The following is a 20,075-nucleotide window of genomic DNA, read 5'->3' on the forward strand; positions in this document are numbered from 1 at the left end:
TTTGTTCCTTGAGTCACTGTTTATTCACTGTTTGGTTGCCATAGATCTTAAACTGCCCGTTTGCATTGAAACGCTTATTGTTCACCGTCAGTTTCAGCCCACACATTATGCAGATCTCCTCCGAGCCAATCAGCTGCGAGTGTTCCACAGCGCCGGTGCTTGGAATAAGGAGAATACTTGTCATTTTGTTTTTATCGAGAAGGCTCTGGAGAAAAAAACTCGCCGCCGTTGTCCGGATCAGGCGCCCAAGGTGTCTTAGTTTCTGCTTTTGGATGATGCAAGGTTGTGCGTGTGTGGAAGTGGTTGCGACGTCATGCAGGGTTTGCGTCTCGCCCCGTCCTTGCACGCCAAATCCAAAACTCTGCACCTTTGATATAAAGAGGAATGTTCCTTATTCTCCCACGCGCAGGCAGAAACACAAGTGAACGCGCACTCGTGCAGATGCACAAACTGTGTGCACATGAAAAACAAAGCCGGTCGGTCCCTGCAGCGCCGCACTGGCTGGGCCGTATAGCGGCTCGCACCGAGGGAAACATAAGAAGAATGAACCTTTCACTGGGATTATTTCACCTCAATTTAACGCAGAAGAATTAGGAAGAATGGGGAGTTCCAGTCTATCCAAGGTGTTTAAGTTCAGGTGAACTGGATCCCAGCTGCTGTGCACACGTCCAGCTTTTCGGCATGAAAATCTAGTAACCCTGTAACTCCCAATGCATCATTTTTGATACAAATATTTCTGAGACCTCTACCTCTTCAACAAAGTCTGTACTTTTCTGAACATACAATTTACAACATACAAATAAAAGTGCAGAAAACATGAGGAAATTGTATTTTTTCGGTCCAATGTATCAGTTACAATAAAGAAAATTTTAAAGTGTGACGTTTTATTTTATTCTTTTAATTAAAGGGTTAACTTGTAAGAATCATAAAGTGGCTTCATAAATCAGTCGACTGCTGTCCTGATTTACCAAAGATAAATACAATAAAAAACATAAACAACAAACTGTATAAATCCAATAAATTCTTAACCATTTCAGAACCATTACACAGGCTTCACACACAACTTCCAGACTTTTGCAGATTCAGATTTTCAACCTTTAAACATAGAATCAGAAAAAAAACAAAGACTGTAAGGAGATAAATGAAAGCTGGACAGACAGAAAGGAGACTGAAGATGATGGACTGACGCAGCCTTCATGAGTCGAGGCCAGAGCAACAAGATGTCACTTATTCCAAAGTTTTTTTCTTGTTTTTTTGTTGTTGTTTTTTTTGTTCAAAAAGCAAACAAACTGCACATCAAATCATGAGCAGGAGCTGAACAACAACAATGCCCTCTATCGAGATGAAAGGGCTTGTTGCTGCTTTATGGTGAAATTATGTTCTTCCCACCTCTGGATTATGGCTGCAATGGTTTTTTTTCAGTTTATATACATCTGTAACCAGGACCATCAGTAATATAAAGTTGTGAAAGTCCAGAGAGAATTCATGAGGTGATTCTTCTTGTACAATACACCATGGTATGGGGTTGATATTAGCTGGCACTAAAAACGGAGAACTAGAAAGGGAGATTTCTCCTGGTTCCCTGGTTATCTGTATCTGTATACAGTACCTGTACCTGTTACTTTCTTGTGACTTGTGTTTGATTCCTTTTTATTTGTGGATTTCTTGGCCTGTTATCGACGGCTGGTTTTAATTTCAGATTAAATGTACTAACATTTCTCAGAAAATCATTTGAGTGTTCAACAAATATCTTCCCTGCTGCATACGTTTTACAACAGCCTAAAAAGGGGCAATAATACTCTACTGTTAACAGGTTATGTGAGGAAAAGTACTGTAAAGAAAGAAACCTGTACAGTTCTTTGTCTTTTTGATCACTGAGAAAAATTTGCCAAATAGTGAAAACATCAGATCTCCTAGCACTTAATGTCCTAAAATCAAGCATCCTTTAGTTTTTAGTTGTTATAGTCATGTTGTGCTTGGTACCACCCTCTCAATGGGAGGATGCGAGGTGGATTGTTGCTGTTGGTGCACATAGCACCATCACTACTATGATTCTGTGGAGTCGTTAAGAGCAGTCAGTACCTTAACAGCATTAGATTTGCATCTGAACGAGAGAAATCTCAAGGGAGTCGAGTTAAAATGCGGTCAAACTGTTTCTAGTTCAAAAGCAGATTTCTTTTAAAAAAAAGTCCAATCAAAGAAAAAATGTCTAAATCTTAATGTATTTGCTATTTTATAAAGCTCCACATCACTTTTGTATTAAATGTTTATTTACAGAGAACTCTGATATTATAAGCCTCTATAATCAGGGTTCTCGTCGGCACATGCCGTTGTAAAGGGCCGTTACTCTTAAAGTTGTCAAAATTAGACTGAAATTAGATGAGCGTAATGGTGCTACATGCTAAGCTAACAGTATGACATGGATGTTTGAGCACAACAAAGAAAGGTCAGTAAAGCTCATCATCGTGCATCAGCAAAGTTTAAAACCTCCCGGACAACATAAGCTAACGCTAGCTGTTATTAGCTTGGGCTCCCCCTTTAAAGCGCACTACGCAATAGGGCTGGACGATAATTCAATAACAATTTATATCAATCGATAGACATATATCGATGATAGAAAAAAAAATGGGTCACCATAAAGTTGAATAGATGAACAGTTTTCCTTCCATTTGCATTCCAGCCTATCATGCAGGTTAATACTACAATTACATCCTCCCATGCCAATCACAGACGCACGTCCAGGAACGCTCCTTCACCAAGCTTTAAAGAGTTCAGAGAGCACATATTCTTCTTTTCTTCTTTTAAGACTTACAGTTTTGGTAAAAAGTTTGCTAAATAAAGGGATGTGTTTGAATTCAGAGTTCTTTATTTAAAAAGAGGTCATTAAGCAACAGCAGAAAATAGCCAAAGCTGCCCACAATATGTTTAGAATTGTTTTTGAAAATTATGAATATTGATCAATATGATTTCCTTTTTATCAATATGATTTTTTTCTATGTCGTCCAGCCCTACTATGCAATGCTCCGCTGCTCCAGCAATCATAAATCAAAACAGTTCTTCTGAACCGATGATCATCATTTAAATTTTACTATCCAGGATACAGCATTACACTAAACATGGGCATTTCAGGAAGTAGAAAGTGCCAGATTACTCAGATTCAAAGAAGCATTTTGAAGAAGAGTTTAGAAAACATTAAGCCACGACCACCAGCTGCCAATGTTGACCCAAAGCAGATTGGGTCCAAGAGTTCATAATGTTATTCGGCCAAATTCTGCCAGCGCCATCTGTGGCCCCGATTGAAATTAGATTTATTGGGAAAGGCCTTGTGTTTGAACTCTTTGGCCATTTTGCAAGCCTGTACTGCGGAGGAGCCTCAGGTTTCTGTCCAGGGCTAACTGGAATCAAACCTGACGGCGGTTCCTGCCATTCCTGAAAGGTTTGATCTATTGTTTCTTTTACATGGTGAGATGTGTGGCCTTGCTAGTCCAACTGTAAATAGCCTGCGTGTTTAGTTGCTTGCTTTATTTTAAACACACCAATTATGAGAAAATCAGAACAGGTCAACATTACTATCAAATATCCTTATCCTCTCCCTCTCTCTCGCTGTCTCTCACACACACAAATCAAATTAAACTTGTTCGTATTTATATTTTGCGACATAAATTTTGAGTCAGACTCAGATTTAGAAGTTGGTACATGAAATAAACAAAGTAAGAAGATGCACACAGGTAGGTTATCAGTTTAGTCCGTGAATCCACCTGGATGGCCGTTTCAGAGACGTGTCAGGTTGTCTGTGTAGGTGTGACCGATCTAAGCGTCTCTTTCTGTCTCTTGCTCCAGGCTGAGCCTAACCTGACCCTAGCCATATGAATTTCGCTCCGCCTAGCTCCACTCATTCATCTGGAACAGATCCATAGAAATGGCGTTTCAGAAGGCTGGGCCTTATCAAAAATCCTTGCATATGATTGGATAAGCCACTTGTCTGTCATCTTTATTGACGTGCTATTTCAACCACTCACACCGAAGCTAACCCGTGACGCTGATGAGAGCGACGCAGGAAAAAACAAAACTTGCCAAATCCGGTTGGGAGAAGGGCGAAAACATGGTTTCCACCAACAAAAGCCTTCAGAGCCGTTCTCTGATGTTCTTTTAATGAAACAATATCAGGTAGATTGGACAACACGGAAGAAATAGCAGCATCAATGTTAACGCTTGCTTCCTCGATGCGAGCCGCCATTGTTTTTTTTCACGGTCGCTTCTCCACTACATCACATCTGTGAAACTCCAGCCCTGCGTCCTGATTGGCTGGACAATAAAATTGGTTAAAGAAATCACTCTCTATGGGAGATGTCCCAGATGTATGTGAGTGAAGCTAGGCGGAGCTAAGCGGAACAAAATTCATCTGGCTCATCAGGTTAGGCTGAGCCACCTGAAAATCCTCAGGATCCTGTTGTGAATGTTGTGTGTAACTCTATCACAATGTAATTCAAATGATCAAATTTTATTTCCATAACCTTTGTTATGATGGTTGTGTTATTGTAACTGCAATTTTCTTTTTTTTTCCCCCTTCTTTTTCTTATGCGGCTTTAATATGGTTAGAAAAAAAAGCTTGTTGCTTTTTTTTCTTCTGAAGATTGGGGTTGCGTCAACCCGGTTGGGACACAGAAGGGTGTGCGCGGCTAAAAAAAAGTTTTGGAACCGCTGCTTTACAGGTATAGCGGACGATTTTTCATAGTCAATCCCAAATCCACTCCAGTTTTATTTCTTTCCTCTGTTCTTCTCATAAACTTGCTTCATGCGACTCTCAGCCATTGTATACGATGACAGGAGCGGAGCTATAATCAGCGGCTAAAATGGATACGTAAACACTACAAGTGTGCATGCGCAGCAACAGGGAACTAGCTAGGAATGAGAACGCACGTTGACGTTAGGAGAACGTGTCACAATGATTGGCAAGTTGGCATGTGGGACAACCAGAAGATAAGGTGATCCCGATGGAACTGGAAGCCGACAGAAGACCGACCGCTATACCTTTAGGTAAGCAGAGTGTTATTAAAGTGTTTCACGACTGGGTCAAGAGTCCTCCCTTATGGCTTAGTCAGAGACATGCTCCTGACGTGGAGAGAGCAGTCCAAAATATGCTCAACCAAAAAATATTACTACAATCTCTATAGCTATGTGTACTACGGAACGTGAGGAAAAAGAGAGAAAACTGGATAAAAAGAGAGGAAACAGAGCTTAGTGAATGAACAAATCCAATGTTTGTTGGTTGGAGGTTGAAAATCAGCAGATGCACCGTTCTCCAACCTCCTCTGGATTTAGGCCAGAAGGACACGTCAAAAGTCTCCGGCCTCCTTCAGCTCATACGTCCTCTCCTAATTTAGCCTAAATAAAGATGTTGAGAGTCCATCTGGAGACACCCTGACGCTGTTAGACAAATAAGCATCTTCGTGCAGACATCTGTTCACCTTCCACTTTCAATTACACTGTTTAGACAGATGGCAACACTGTTTTGTTTAAGTCTTTTTAATTAAGTTTTGTTTGGTGGTGGTGGTGGTGGGGGGGGGGGGGCTTATTTTTTTTACCCCCATTACTGCTGGGAAAACAACTTGAACTGTGCAGGATTTCATTCTTCTAAAAATTATAAATGTTTACCCTCAGCCTTTGCCTCCTCCTTCTAATAATGTGCAGACAATAAAAGCAAAATCATCTTTCCAAAGGTTTTGTTTTCTGGACTACAAAAAAAAAAAAAAAATGTAAATGTATTGCAGTCAGACCACAACATAAAAGAAGTGAATACTGAGAAAAAAACTGGATAAACATGCAGATAATGATTGCATAAGGCTTTAAAACTGATTGCCAGAGAACTTTATTTTTCCCAACAGATCTATGGTTTACCAGAACCCACATACAAGGTTGCACAACAAGGTAGGAGTGCTTCTGTTTGTTCCCCTCGTCTACTGCCTGCAGCAGTCATGAATTATACAAATGTTGTGATACTTGTGAATCTTCTGCGAGAATAGAAACTAACTGCACAACAAAGATTAATTTGGGTTTTATTAAGTCTAGTTTTTTTCTACTGATTGGTTGTATGAATATAATCAGGGACGTTTAAGAATGTAAACGTGTTCAAAGAATGATTCTAGTGTCAGGATGTTTCTGTTAATAATTTACCGACATACAGGAAAAAAAAAAAAAAAGAGAGAAGTGTTTCCAGCACAGGTGTGGTAACGCAGAGTAAGAGAGGTTTAAATGAATATCGACTGGTACAGACTGTGGATGAAAAGTACAGATGCCATCAGACAGGCCGTCACTTTAAACGCCTCAGGATACCAGCGCCGCTGCACGCTTCGCCGTTCCCGTCCTGTGCACCAGCACAGAACAGCGCTGTTTCTCACCAAAGGCAGCTTGTTACATCATTCCTTCATTGTTTTTTCTCTTTTTATTATTATCCTCTACATTCTGTCAAGCCAGCAGCTCACAAAGGCGCAGAAGTGAGAAATGTGTCGGCCATTTTGTCTCCGTCAGAGCTGACGGCACGCAGAGCTGCTGCTCATTAAAAAGGCGAGGGTGACAGTGCCTCTCTCTCTCTCTCTCTCTCTTCGCACCGCCACCAAATGGGTTTGACTTACTCACCCTAAAAGAGAGAGGGAGAGCAGAGGGGGCGAGCCGGGCCGAGCGGGAGGACGGCTGGAGGGGAGGTGAAGGGTAAAAGCGTGAAAGATAGGAGCTGGGGCAAGGAGTAAAGAGTGGAGAATGGAGCCGTGCCGGCGGATATCATTAAGGTCGAGCCCAGCGTTGGTTTAATGAGCGCGCTCACAGCAGCCCTCCATCCTCAGTGGCGCCTGCCGGCTGCGGGCCTCCAGGTTCTGGCTCCCCAGCAGGGGGGGGGGTCAGTCACGTTCCATAGAGGGTGAACATTCATTTTTACAGCCCACCTGTGGAGGACAGTTGCGCGGATGCATCTATAACCTTAAAAAAAAAATCAAAACAAGGAAACCATACCCGGTCTCACTCTGGAACGTATACCTCCGGGGAAGAAACGTTTACCACATTGCACCGTCTAGTTTTCCCCTCAGTTATACCCGACGCCGCCTGTCACACAACAAGCATAAACGGCGGTAACCCTGACTTCTCCTTCATGTCACACTGCTGCACATGCAGCTGTGAGAGGTGCTGGGAAAAGGAGGCATCTGCTGTTTCTGTGTGGCCCTCAGGGGTCAGGGACAGCAGGACGGCAGTATGTCCACGGCTCAGCGCCCTCAAAGCCCTTCCCTGCAGACCTGAAGCTTTGGCTGCTTAAATATACAGACTGAAGACGCAATGAATGATTGTAATAGGCTGTGAGGTTTATTATTGACTGTTTTTGAGGTTTATATTGAGGCTATTAATCAGTCTAAAACAAACTGCATCTCAAGAGACGCTACACGTGTCAGACGGGTACACTGTATTTCCAGAGAGGAAAACATTTAAACAATCTGATCATGTGGAGCAATTCTAATCCAGTTACACTTTTATGGGGCATTCCTCAAATGACGTCAGATTGCTAAATTTAGAACAGGCAGTGCACAAAGGGATGCAAGAGGCAAACAACATTGATATAACCAATGTCGGCCCATTTTTACTTATTGGACCGATACAGATGTTAAAAATGTATCGACGTTGGCCGATACTGATATCAAGGTAGATATATCGTGCCAAAAAACTAAATTCTGTTCCTCAGAACTAAATTTTGGACAGACAGAAATGTTATTGTATGTATGGACGACTGTGGCTTGATTGGTTGAGTAAGTTGTCTTGCATGAACGTATGAATGTGTGTGCGTTAGTGGCTGCGATTGGGAGAATCTAGTGTAAAGTAGGGCTGGACGATATAGAAAAAAAGTTTATCGATTAAAAAAAAATGCATATTGATCGATATCGATAATTATTGAAAATACTTAAAAACCATATTTTATGTGCAGCTCTGCCTGGACATTTTATGATATTGCTAAATGATTTAATTTTAATTAAGAACACAAACACAGAATTCCAATTAAATCTTTATTTAACTAACTTTTTTAACTATAACAGAATTTTTTAAAAGAAAAATAACTTAAGAGACCTGAGTTATGTTATTAAATACTGACAAAGAATAAACTAAAGTGACCAGTAAAATTAGCAAAATAAATATACCAATACCATTTTATCACAAAGAAGGGAGCCCAGTTTAGCTGCTATACCTGCTTTGTTTTGGAAGAAGCTCCGTAAGATTCCTAAGAAGATGACATGGAGCGGCAGCGGGGCTGACACAGATCGTGCTGCAGCGGGTGTGAGCGGCTTACGTGATGAAACAAGTTGGTTGTGTTACCAGACTTTTTTACCGGTTTCTTGCAAGTTTTACAAATCACTGGTTTATTTCTGTCAGACTGGCGAACTAGTAAAACCCCGTTTTGGGACCGTTTCCTCCGCTGCTACTTGCTGTGACATATTCACGTGCTCTGTGTTGTGGTTTGAAAGGGCGGCGCTTTGTGACGGCGTGCCTGGTTCCGTAATTACGATTGGTTGAGAGGAAGTAGTGACTGCAGCATCAATTAATATGATAGGCTGAAAGGAAGGAAGGAAAACTCTATTGAACTTTTATCAACCCTATTTTTTCCTATCGCGCCACACGTCTATCGATCGATATATATTGTTATTGAATTATCGTCCAGCCCTAGGGTAAAGTGCTTTGAGTGGTCAGTATGACTGGAAAAGCGCTACATAATTCAATTGATTTAGCATTCATATCCCATTTATACCATAACAAAATAAAACAGTTGTTCACCTGTGAGGTTGTTGACACCGTTGAACCCAATGAGGTTGAAAACTGAAGGTAGCAGCAAGCTTTTGAGTTCGGGGCAGATTCCCAAGACGTGGACTGCAGCTGGAGTCGGTGGTTCAATAGCCGCCCAGAACAGACGCATCTAGGACATTCCTTGGGTTAAGCCACGGCTGAACTCAAAACACCTTATCTGGGCTAAGGACAAAAATGAACTGTTGTATGGGTGTCCAAAGACCTCTTATTAGATGAAAACAATGTTTGCATTTAATTTGGAAACCAAAGTCCTGAGGGGCGAGTCACGAAAAAGGTACCAATACCAGCTTTAATGACCCAGCTATCAATGAGCACTTCTGGCCAGCAAACAGGCCAAACCCAATTCCCCGAGGAAGAAGATTAGAAACTCCACATCCAACAATGCCCACAAATCATCTTTACATTTGCTGATAGCTTATCATTTATCGCAGAAAAACCTTTAAACGCTGATGTGTTGCAGAGTAAAAGTGCACATTAACCTCCTCGGTCCTTGATCCTGGTCATGGCAAACATGGAGAGATAAAAACAGATGAAATGTCTGAAATGAGAGCATAGCCAGGGAGGGGGTAGAGAGCGAAGACTGAATGATGTTAGCTCGATCCTAACTGAATCAACACACAGCAATGTCTGATAAGGAGCCCTGACCCGTTTACCAGGCAGAGAGACTCCTGTGGTGCACGGTCTCATAGACATGTTCATCCTCATGTTTTTTTTTTTGTTTTTTTTTTGCTTTCAGATACACAGATAATGAAGCACACAGAGACACAGATAGAAGCAGCACGCCCTCAGCACATCAGGCAAGATCAATCGCCGTGAAAGGTTTCCACACCAGCTGTATTGACCCGATCAGGGAGAAAGGGATCAGAAGAAAGATGAAACGCAAAAAAAAAATAATAAAAAAAAAAAAAATCATCAAACACAAACAACAGAGCGAAAACAGAATGTAGAGCAAAATCAAAGATGATGAGCGAGAGCAAGACATGAAGAAGCGTAAAGAGAGCAGAGATCCAGAAACTTGGCTTGTCAGAGGCTTCTCCTGCCTTTGAACGATAAGGAGATGTGATGACTCCCGCTGCTCGGTGTCAAGTGCTGAGAACCACGTACACACGCACAAAGACAAACACTCACGGTGTGTGGCCAGAGCCCCCCCCCCCCCCCATCCACAAACCAGTGCTCATCCTGACACTCCAAAAGGGGCTCTGCGTGTGCACTGCCTCAGATGTTTAATTCATACGGTCGCCTGTTAGGGCTCGACAGGAATGCATGGCAAAGGAAAATGGGAATTCAGAGCATCGGGGTTGAGAGAAGAGAAGGAGGGGGGGCTACATAAATAAAGGGGACATAAAATATAGAAAGGGGAAATTAGATTTTTTTTTTTTTAAGTTACAGCTGAAAGCTGCGAGGGAAATGGGTGATAATGGCCGGGTTTGACATTGGCTCACAGATCCGCGCACGTAGCTGACGAGTGATGGATGAAATCAGAGCAGGAAGGTGCTCAAAGTGAGAAAACAAACACGAACGGACAAAAACTTTGGGAATCTGTACCGAGCAGGACCAAAAAGCCCCGAGAGCTGACGGGGTTTGCTTCAAGCCTCAGCAGAGGCAGGCGAGGGACTGACTGGTAGCGATTTTCTGTCATATCTCCTTTTCTCTTCATCCCTCACGCTTTTGCTCCCCAACTAATCCCCACCACCACCACCCATACATCACCAGCCTCTCCTAGGCCACATGGCCGCGATCAAAAACTATAAACACATCCAGCATGAATTCTGTTTCCTTAAAAGATCCGGTTTATGCAGCTTCCTGGCTGATTTGGTTGTCAATATTATCGCTGGCCGCTCTAAGTCAGTGTTCACACCATTAAAACTTTGTTAGGTAACTCTCTGCTTAAGAGAGCTCGACTGGATTTACCTTGACATAACAAAACGGTCAACTCCTGACTGCGTGAAAACCATATCAAAAGGTCCTTTTTACAGCCAGAAAACTTCAACCCTTTTCAAAGTGAGTAAGCAATTTCAAAAACTCCCCTTTCTGACACAAAAAGAGCCTTTTCAGTCACAATCAATGATGATAAAGCACCAGCTACTGCACTCTAATGCTTTAGACAGATAATTGATTGTTTTCTTGACAAGAAGGGCCTTCTAAAGGGAATATGTCAGCTGGAGATGTGGCTGCCATTGCCTGTAGTGTGCACCTCTGGTGTCAAAATTATCTATGTAAGAAACGCCTGCGCCATTAAAGGTAAACACAAGAACGGGTTTCTCCTCCACCACCACCACCACCAAAAAAAAAAATAAGTATTTTTGCCCAAGGGCTGTTAAACATCCGCAGATTCATGGGAAGAAACAACCCAAAGCTCCAGTTAGATTAAATGCCACAGTTCTGATGGAGAGCTCCTGCTTGGAGTCAACAGCCAGACCACAGAGACAACTGTGGCAGCTGTAAGGTTTATTACATAAGAAACTTTTTTTTTTTCTTATGTTCCCTATGTCTGATCACACAGATCACTTAATAAATCCATAATCATGCTTTTCAAATGTACCCCGATATTTATCCACAATAATCAGTTTAGCCTGTAATTTTGTTCCTCCCCTGATCAAAACAGTGTGTCTGTTGACACAACCATGCGCTACAGCAATTTAGGGTCAAATAACAGCTACAGAGGGGCTTCTTGGGTTTAAGTAGCGTTAGAGGGGGTGTCTTTAGAATATCGACCCTCACTGAGAAAACACGGGCTGATCATGTGGAAAAAAAGTGAGACTTACACAACAACTGCATGATAACATAAAGGAGGTAATTTTTTTGACAAAGCTGATGGGAGAAAAATGAGCGCTGATGCCGCACGTCAAGGTAACAACGTGTATCTGACCAATTCAATTCAGTTCAATTTTATTTATATAGCGCCAATTCATGTCATCATGTCATCTCGAGGCACTTTACAAAGTCAAAATCAATCATATTATACAGATTGGTCAAAAATTTCCTCTATAAAGGGAACCAGTTGATTGCTTCAAAGTCCCGACAAGCAGCATTCACTCCTGGAGAAGCGTAGAGCCACAGGGAGAGTCGTCTGCATTGTCCATGGCTTTGCAGCAATCCCTCATACTGAGCAAGCATGAAGCGACAGTGGAAAGAAAAACCACCCATTAGCGGGAAGGAAAAACCTCCGGCAGAACCAGGCTCAGTATGAACGGTCATCTGCCTTGACTGACTGGGGGTTACAGAAGACAAAGCAGAGACACAACGAAGAGAGACAAACAAGCACAGAAGCACACATTGGTCCAGTACCAAGAGATTACTTCTATCTGAATGCCCCCAAAATGTCATATTTATGAGGAAGAGTCTTCATCACAAGCGCTCATTGACCATTGCGGCGAATTAAAGGCAGACTGGGCTTGCCACGGAGCGCTCTTTAATACCTCCATAGATTACTGGTTGGTTAGGTCTCCGAGCTCCTGCAACAAAACAACATTTCTCCTTCACACCTGAAAACGTGACTATGGTGCGGTACAAGCCGGCACACAGCTGAAAGGGAACAGCTTTAAAGATAATAATGTATACCCTTACCTAATCTCAGATATTGCTTCACCAAATCTGATAAATTGCATGATTAGAGCAGATTAGATTATATGATTAGAGATTTGTTTATATTAAACTATCAACACCTTAATTTAGTGTTGTGCACCATCACAAGGCAAGTGAGCATTTTCAACATATCCTTGTTTTTTATATTTCCCATCTCCAAGAGTAATAAGCCTGAATGCTTGTTGGATTTCAGCATAAGAGGTTATGTGTGTTTGTATCATGAGAGAAGTGTGACCCAAGTAGATCAAGAGCTGATATCGAGGTGAAGATAACTATCAGGAGGCGACTATTCCTCAAGTAAGACGAGCCAAGAAGGGAAATTTCACTTTGAGAAGTCTAAAACTGTGCAAAGTCCTTCGCAGGGATAAATCACCCTCGGAAGTGCCAAGATTTTGGGGGCAGGATCACAGAACCATCAATGGCTTTTTTTTTTTTTTAGCAAAATACTCAAGGAAAGTGTTGAAAAATAATACAAACAGAATAAGTGCCAAATCAAATGTGAATCTACCAGAAAACTGCTCTCCTCCAGTTCTGCCATATTGCACAAGTGCAACCTAGCTGGAGAAGTACAAGATGTTTAGTGCTCAGAGACACGGCCAAGGTAAGGAAGCCTTGAACTCTAGACGGACCGGATCGACGGGCCTGTGGCTGGATCCCAAACAGGCACAAAGATCAACTCTGACGGCAGCAAGAAGCACATAAAGTACAGGTTTGAGCTGCCGTTATGAAAAGATGAGTAAGTTGGACATTTTCTGGTTGAATATGGACTCAAAATAATAATAAATCATCTGGCAGTGCGAAAAGTTGGGGGTTTGATTCCACCTTCCTCCTGTAATGTTTTTTCAGCAAACAAACACATGCACATTTAGTACATTTTTTAAATTATCCAACTGATATTTCTTTCAATCCAAGTATGCCATCTTTAAGAATTGTACATTATTCTCTTTTGTTATCAACTTGCCCTTACTGTACAGTCTTTTATGCTTTGTTTTTATGTTTTTACCATTGCCTCTTTGCTGCTGGTACATCTGAATTTGCCCATTGTGGGATAATAAAGGATATTTCCAATTCTATTGTATCCTAATAAAGTCTGGGAGGCTGGAATTGCTTCTTCACAACAAGTTTATCATCAGCGGATTCAGAAATGTACAGACTCCTGCAGAGCAGGCCTTGTGGGTGTTACTGGAAAGAAGAACATTTTAGTCCTTAAAAATGCAACAAAAGTTAACTTTTTTGCATCCATCAATATTAAAATAATTTTACTTTAAATATGAATTACTCATATAAACTGCAACCTCCAGCATGTTGTTATGCACATACTTACAAAATTAAACAAAGTATGAACTGGATATAAACCGCAATAGTAATCAATTCAGTCAGAGTGCAACTAAACAAAACAAAAAATAATAATACATTATTTAACACCAAAAAACAGGGATGGCCAAGACCTGTCCTAGAGAGCCATTATCCTGCAACTTTTACACTCTGTGCCCACGACAATGGTTTTTAGTTAAAAACAGAAACATTTTGTTGTGTTTCTAATGTTCCTCTCCGCCGCAACGACGCATGTTTGCTTTGAAAGCCGTACGATCTGAAAACATCCCGGTGTCCGTTGTCGTGTAGACAAGAAAAACTGGACCTGCCTGTATGGGAGAGCCCTGGCACATACGCAGTATGACTGCACGCAGATATTAAGGAAAGAGCGTTTGGACACATGTCGAATTTCAGCGTCACTACATGCATGCTCAGTGTGAGGGATTGCTGCAAAGCCATTGACAGGCTTTACTCGCCACCCCCACCAGGCTATGCACATTGGTTTATTTTAAATGTCTCGATGTTTGAGAGCACCGTAAAGCGGTCAGTAAAGTTCCAGTCTGAGAGAAAACCTACTGGTCTAGATAAGCTAACGCACATGGTGGCGATGGTATGATTTGATTGAATTGACTTTGTAAAGAGCCTTGCCTTGACAGAATACACAATAGTACTTTATTGTCCCACAATGGGGAAATTCTGTCGTACAGTGGCAAAAGCACTGAGTTACCCACAATTTATAGTAATGAAAAAACAAAAAAGCTAATCTAAAGTAACAGGGAATGAGCTTATCAGGAAGGCCAAAATACAAATAAAAATAAATACCAGAGTAAGTATTGCAAAAATAATGGTTATTATGACCCACTTGGGTAAAAAAGATGAAATAATCAAGTTAAACAGAGGAAAAACAGCAGCATATTTACATAACGATACGAGATAATGTGCAATATGCATGATAGTACAGGAGCATCTAGGAGTAGCTAAAGCCGGGCTAACACTGTACAATGTTTTTAATCGTTGTACTCAGATACAGCTAACACTGTACGACGAAACCGCGGGGTTTAGTTCACAGCTCACCATATCTGTTCTTACTGTGCGGCCCGACGCTCTGATGCGACCTGACTGCTCACACTGTACGTCCAAAAACCACGTCGGACTCAGCCCCGTAGAGAGATGGCGCTGGTCAGACTTGTCTATCCGGAGGTCAAACATAAACAGTGGAAGAAAAAAAAGAAAAAAGTGTCAACGCTCGCCATTAGATATGAGGCTCACTGGAACGAAACACGGCGCCTTGGCAAGGACCGCCGTCATGATTCTCTCCACTCCTATGTTTTCGTCTGAGAAGAAGAAGAAGAATTCCCTTGTACTGTATTCCCTCGAATTTGAAACATGTTTGATTTTCATCCAACCATACGATTCCTGATTGGGAGGTGGTGGTGAGAGGCTAATTGCCCCCACTGTATACTACACAACCCAGAATGCACGATGGAGCTGAAACTCGGCCCGATCCTTGCATCACTGAAGAATCGGCCCAAAAAGGGCAAAAAAAAAAAAAAAAAAAAAAAATCATACAGTGTACGCCTGGCTTAAGGCGTGTCCAGGTGTAGTTTAACGTCTGGGAGACAGTGCAAACGACTCATGATTGGATTAGAATCCACAGCCATTAGCATGTAAACACTTATTGAGTCTGTTGTGAGGAGTAGAGATGATAAAGTCTAACAGCAGCCGGGAGGAACGACCTGCGGAGGCGCTCCTTAGAGCACCTATGACGCAGAAGTCCGTCACTGAAAGAGATCTGCAGCAGCTCCATCCGTGGGGTGGGAGACATTGCCCATTAAATATGTTATTTTTCTTACAGTCCTTTTGTCTCCCACCATCTGCACTGGGTCCGGGGGAAGCCTATCACCAGCTGCGTTTAACATGAGATGGTTCTGCTATGCAAATAAAATTTAATTGAATCAATTACCTCCAACTAGAGGTGTGGTAGTGAAATTACACAGTTTTTAGCTTTTCTACCAGTGTCCATTCCACAGAGCTCTCCAGCGTTGTCATGCTGACGGAAACCGAAAAACAATCCCGTTTTTAATGGACTGTCGTTGTGTGCGCAGGGCCTTAGATGGATCCCTTCTCCAACACCAATGGCTCATTACCAGTCCGTTGCCGAGCTGAATGACTGCTGATGAGGAAATTAAGCCATTTGATTCAGGTTGTTGAAAGAATACGATTAAAAGCTGCTGGGTTGTAGCTCTGGAGGATAGGACTTGGGCGTCCCTGAGTTAAAATGTAAATAGAGACTCTTTTCTTTTTAAAATCACTATCATCTATTAAAGTTTATGGATCAATTTTGTCATGCTTAAATGTGAATTCTGCAAAATGTCTTCCAGATACAACATGAAGGCAGAAGCACACAACAGCCGTGACCTCGAAGGGCCCGCCACCCACCCACCGAGGGTTGATAAGTAGCCCTACGGGTCAGTCTCCTCAGCTGTTTCTGCATGGAGCATCTCATCCTCTGCGTCTCATGAGCTAACCTGAAATATTTCCATGTTTTAATCCAACTTGCCTCAAAAGATAAAATAAAAAAGTAAAAATTCAACAGCAACACGCACACAGAAACATGTACTGACACAGCCTGCAAAGAGAGGACTCTATTCACAGAAAACAGATTTCATTTGTCAACAGTAAAAAAAGACATAATCATAAAAATTATGCCTCAACTAAAAATATCAATGCCAATGGATTTTCACAGTAGATGTCACTGATTATGTCAACAGACTTAAGAACACCCATTTGCTGTGTTTGACAGTGTGAAGTGGTAATCAAAGCGGCACTGACTAATACTTGAGCTGCCACAGACTCTTTTCTGGCAAAAGAAAAAAATAAATAAAACACACAGTGAACCTCTCACACCCATTGTTAAAGCAAACAGAGAAAGGACGGTCATCGATTGCTGCCACGAACGTCCAAATGTTGCTGCATTCTTTTTTTACAGGAGTCCACTCATGGAAGAAAGAAGGGGTTTGTAAAAAAAAGTCCTGAATCCTTTTTAGTGAAGAAATAAACTTTCAGAATAAACAAATAAAATTGCAAAATGTCTTTCCTCCTACCCTGTGTCGAGCTAAGAGTGTTCATACCTCATGTAGTGTCCAATGGTGGGCTCGGCTACTCATCACAGGATCTTCCAGTTTCAATGGAGAAACTGATAAAGCATAAACCATTAGCAAACACAGCAGAACCACGAGGCGCCTTCCTCTTCTGCAAGAAATGCCATTAGGTTCTTTAAAATATAGATTTATTTATTTTGGAATGTATAAATAATGGCATGGTGTTACCACGATGAAATAAGCAGTCATGTGTTAACACAGCTAATCACCTTCAAAATAGTAACCAGGGGAACATCTTTTAAAAATTGGATTTAAAATAAATATCTAGCAAGTAAAATGAAAAGGAAGATTTCAACATTCAAACAGCTTATCACATATTGGCTGAATTGAGTGCAATGCACTTTTAAGGGTTCATAAAAGTCTCCTTAGCAAAAACCAGTAATTAGCTTAATTAGCTATTAGCATATAAGGTGTCTATCTGATTTTAAACACATAAAGAAGTGCACAAAACTGAGTCAGAATATAACACAGAATTATTGTGACCTCGACTATTTATTTTAACGGGAACTGTCTCAAATAAAACCTTATGTAGGACTTTCCATCCCAGACCAAAACAGGCTAACAGTTAGCAAATGCTATACGGATCAACTCACCTGAGCTTTCAAATACATTTAACCCGGTGGAAACACTCCTGGTCCTTCTCAGGGTTAAACTACACGAAGATAACAGCTTATTATAAATGGATAGGATGGGTTATTTAGTGTTTTAAGGATCCCTGATAAGCGTTGTTACCTAGCATTTCCACTCTGAGTCACGTGAACCACGCAGGTGAGCTTAGAGGAAGTAGTTGTTGACCAGGTTAGTGCGCCCTCTGCTGGCGGAAGTTACAGCTACGCCGCTTTAAAACAAAATTAAATAAACAGTAGTTGTCTCACATGCCTATAAAACGATAACAGAGTTAATATCTGAACTTACCTTCAGTAAACATTTTAAGATTCCACCTACAGGGAACCTTTAGGTAAGGTTTATTGATGTTTTCAGAAAGGTGTTGATTTAAACACTAACCTTCAAATCTGGGAAATGTCCCCTAACCTCCAAAAAAGAAACAAAGTGTAAATACTGACGTAAACCACCAGGGACCCTGTAGCAAATGATTCCTGATAGCTTCATGAATGTTGCATTTTCATGGTCTAAACTCAACTTCAGGCCATCTTTAGGGGACGTTCCCTAATAGTTCCATGAAGGTCACATCCTTGATATGTAAAACAACCTTCAGAGAACCTTTAGGGAGGGTCCCCTAAAACAGGGGTTCAGACTTCTCGTGGCCAAGGACCCCTTTAGCTATCTCATACTGATTGTATTTTTTAAACAGCCTTTTGTACTGTGTCAAATACATTGGGAATTATGTGTTTTTAATATTATATATATATATATATATATATATATATATATATATATATATATATATATATATATATATATATATATATATATATATATAGCTAATATTAGAGGTTTGGTGGAGATTAGATCCTCATTCTCGATAAAGCCAAGCTCGATGTAACTGTTGTCATACTTTTTCATTTTAGCTGATTTGGCTTTTACCTTACATGATGAAGTCCATCCATCCATCCATTTTCTGACCCGCTTAATCCCTCATGGAGTACATGGATACATGATGAAGTGGACGGAGTTAAATATTTGTCCATTGCATTACTTAGCTCAGCCCCGACGCATCCTCAGCAATCAGGCCCGACAACATGCGTTTCACAGACCCCTAACATGTGGTTCGCGGACCCCCGGGGGTCCGGGTACACCGGTGGGAAGCTGCTATGAAAGATACAAGAGTGTTGCATTGTCAGTGTTGAAACAAACCTTCAGATACATTTTAAGGAATGATCCCTTCTTGGGTTTTAGAAGGCCACACTGTTGATATCCAGACTAACCAGTGAGGGAACACTTAGGGAAAGTTACCAGAGGGTCACGCTATCAATGCCTGAACTTGCCTTCAGAGAACACTCCAAAAGTTTCCTGATGGTTAAACGGTCACTGTTTAATCCAATCTTTAGGTAAAGTTTACCGAAGGCCATGCTGTCAATGTCAACACTAACCTTGACAAAAAAAAATTTAGGGAATAATCCCCGAAGTTCAGGAAACATTTAGGGAACAAACAAGCGATTGCACCGCCAGTCGGTTGTGGCAGATGGCCGTTCAAACTGAGCCTGGTTCTGCTGGAGGTTTCTTCCTGTTAAAGGGGAGTTTTCCTCTCCACCGTCGCTTCATGCATGCTCAGTATGAGGGATTGCTGCAAAGCCACTGGCTACCATTGCTCCACGCCCTTTGAGGAGGAGTGAATGCTGCTAGTCAAGACTCGATGCACTCTGCTGGGTTTAATTACACAGGAAACTTTTTGACCAATCTGTCTGGATGATATAATTGAATTAGACTTTGTAAAGTTCGTTGACATGAGGTGTTGTGAATTGGCGCTATATCAATACAATTTAAAGAATAAAAAAATTACCTTTACGGTAATAAGTAAACACACTTTAGAAAAATAAATACAAATAATAAAAAAATATATATATTTAAGAGTCCAATCCCATGTATAACAAATAAGACATTTCAATGTTTTAGCATTCATAGACAAAAACTTCATCGGTATGACGTCAAAGCATCCCAGGTGTGTGTGAGAGATAGCAGAGATCTGAGCTTTAATGAGGTAACGTACATATGAAATAATCTCTCTGTACCTAGATTGTGTCAAAAAATTCATGTATTTTTTTTTTTTTTTTTTTTTTTTTTTTACATGCGGCGTCATGCTGAGCAGTAAATGTGACCAAAAGAACTCCTCACAGTATGTAAAGTCGCATGGGAATAAGCACAGTAGACAGACTATTTTAAGATTAATGACTTTATTTAATATACTCAGTGTTCTCATTAACATCCATCATTAGGCACCTTACATGTAAATCAACGGGGAGTCGAGCTGTTCACATGCCTCTTTAAAATAACAGAACTGAAACATGGTGTCAACATGGCAGAAACTCGAATCTTAGTTTAGTTTTTAGACTGTGGCTTAGGTGGTGTGTGTCTGCATGTGTTAATGCATAGCTAGCATCCTGTTTCTACTGAGAAATCATTGACCGATGCCTGTGCATGTATACGTTTAAGGTAAATCCCACACAATGTCCGTTTGTACCGACGTGTGAGTGTGTGTGTCACATATTGTGCAACATGAGG

At 41.2% G+C, this 20,075-nt stretch overlaps 1 long non-coding RNA gene across 1 annotated transcript; it reads right to left on the reverse strand.

Moving 5' to 3' along the window:
- Positions 1–223: 223 nt before the first annotated feature.
- Positions 224–17,705, reverse strand: LOC110369010. Its single transcript, XR_004932429.1, has 4 exons — positions 17,628–17,705; positions 17,489–17,547; positions 16,866–16,986; positions 224–367 (listed from the first exon to the last, which is right to left on the reverse strand). It is a non-coding gene; the product is annotated as an uncharacterized LOC110369010 (long non-coding RNA).
- Positions 17,706–20,075: the final 2,370 nt, after the last annotated feature.

Source organism: Fundulus heteroclitus, chromosome 13 (genome assembly GCF_011125445.2).
Source record: "Fundulus heteroclitus isolate FHET01 chromosome 13, MU-UCD_Fhet_4.1, whole genome shotgun sequence".
Classification (NCBI taxonomy): Eukaryota; Metazoa; Chordata; class Actinopteri; order Cyprinodontiformes; family Fundulidae; genus Fundulus; species Fundulus heteroclitus.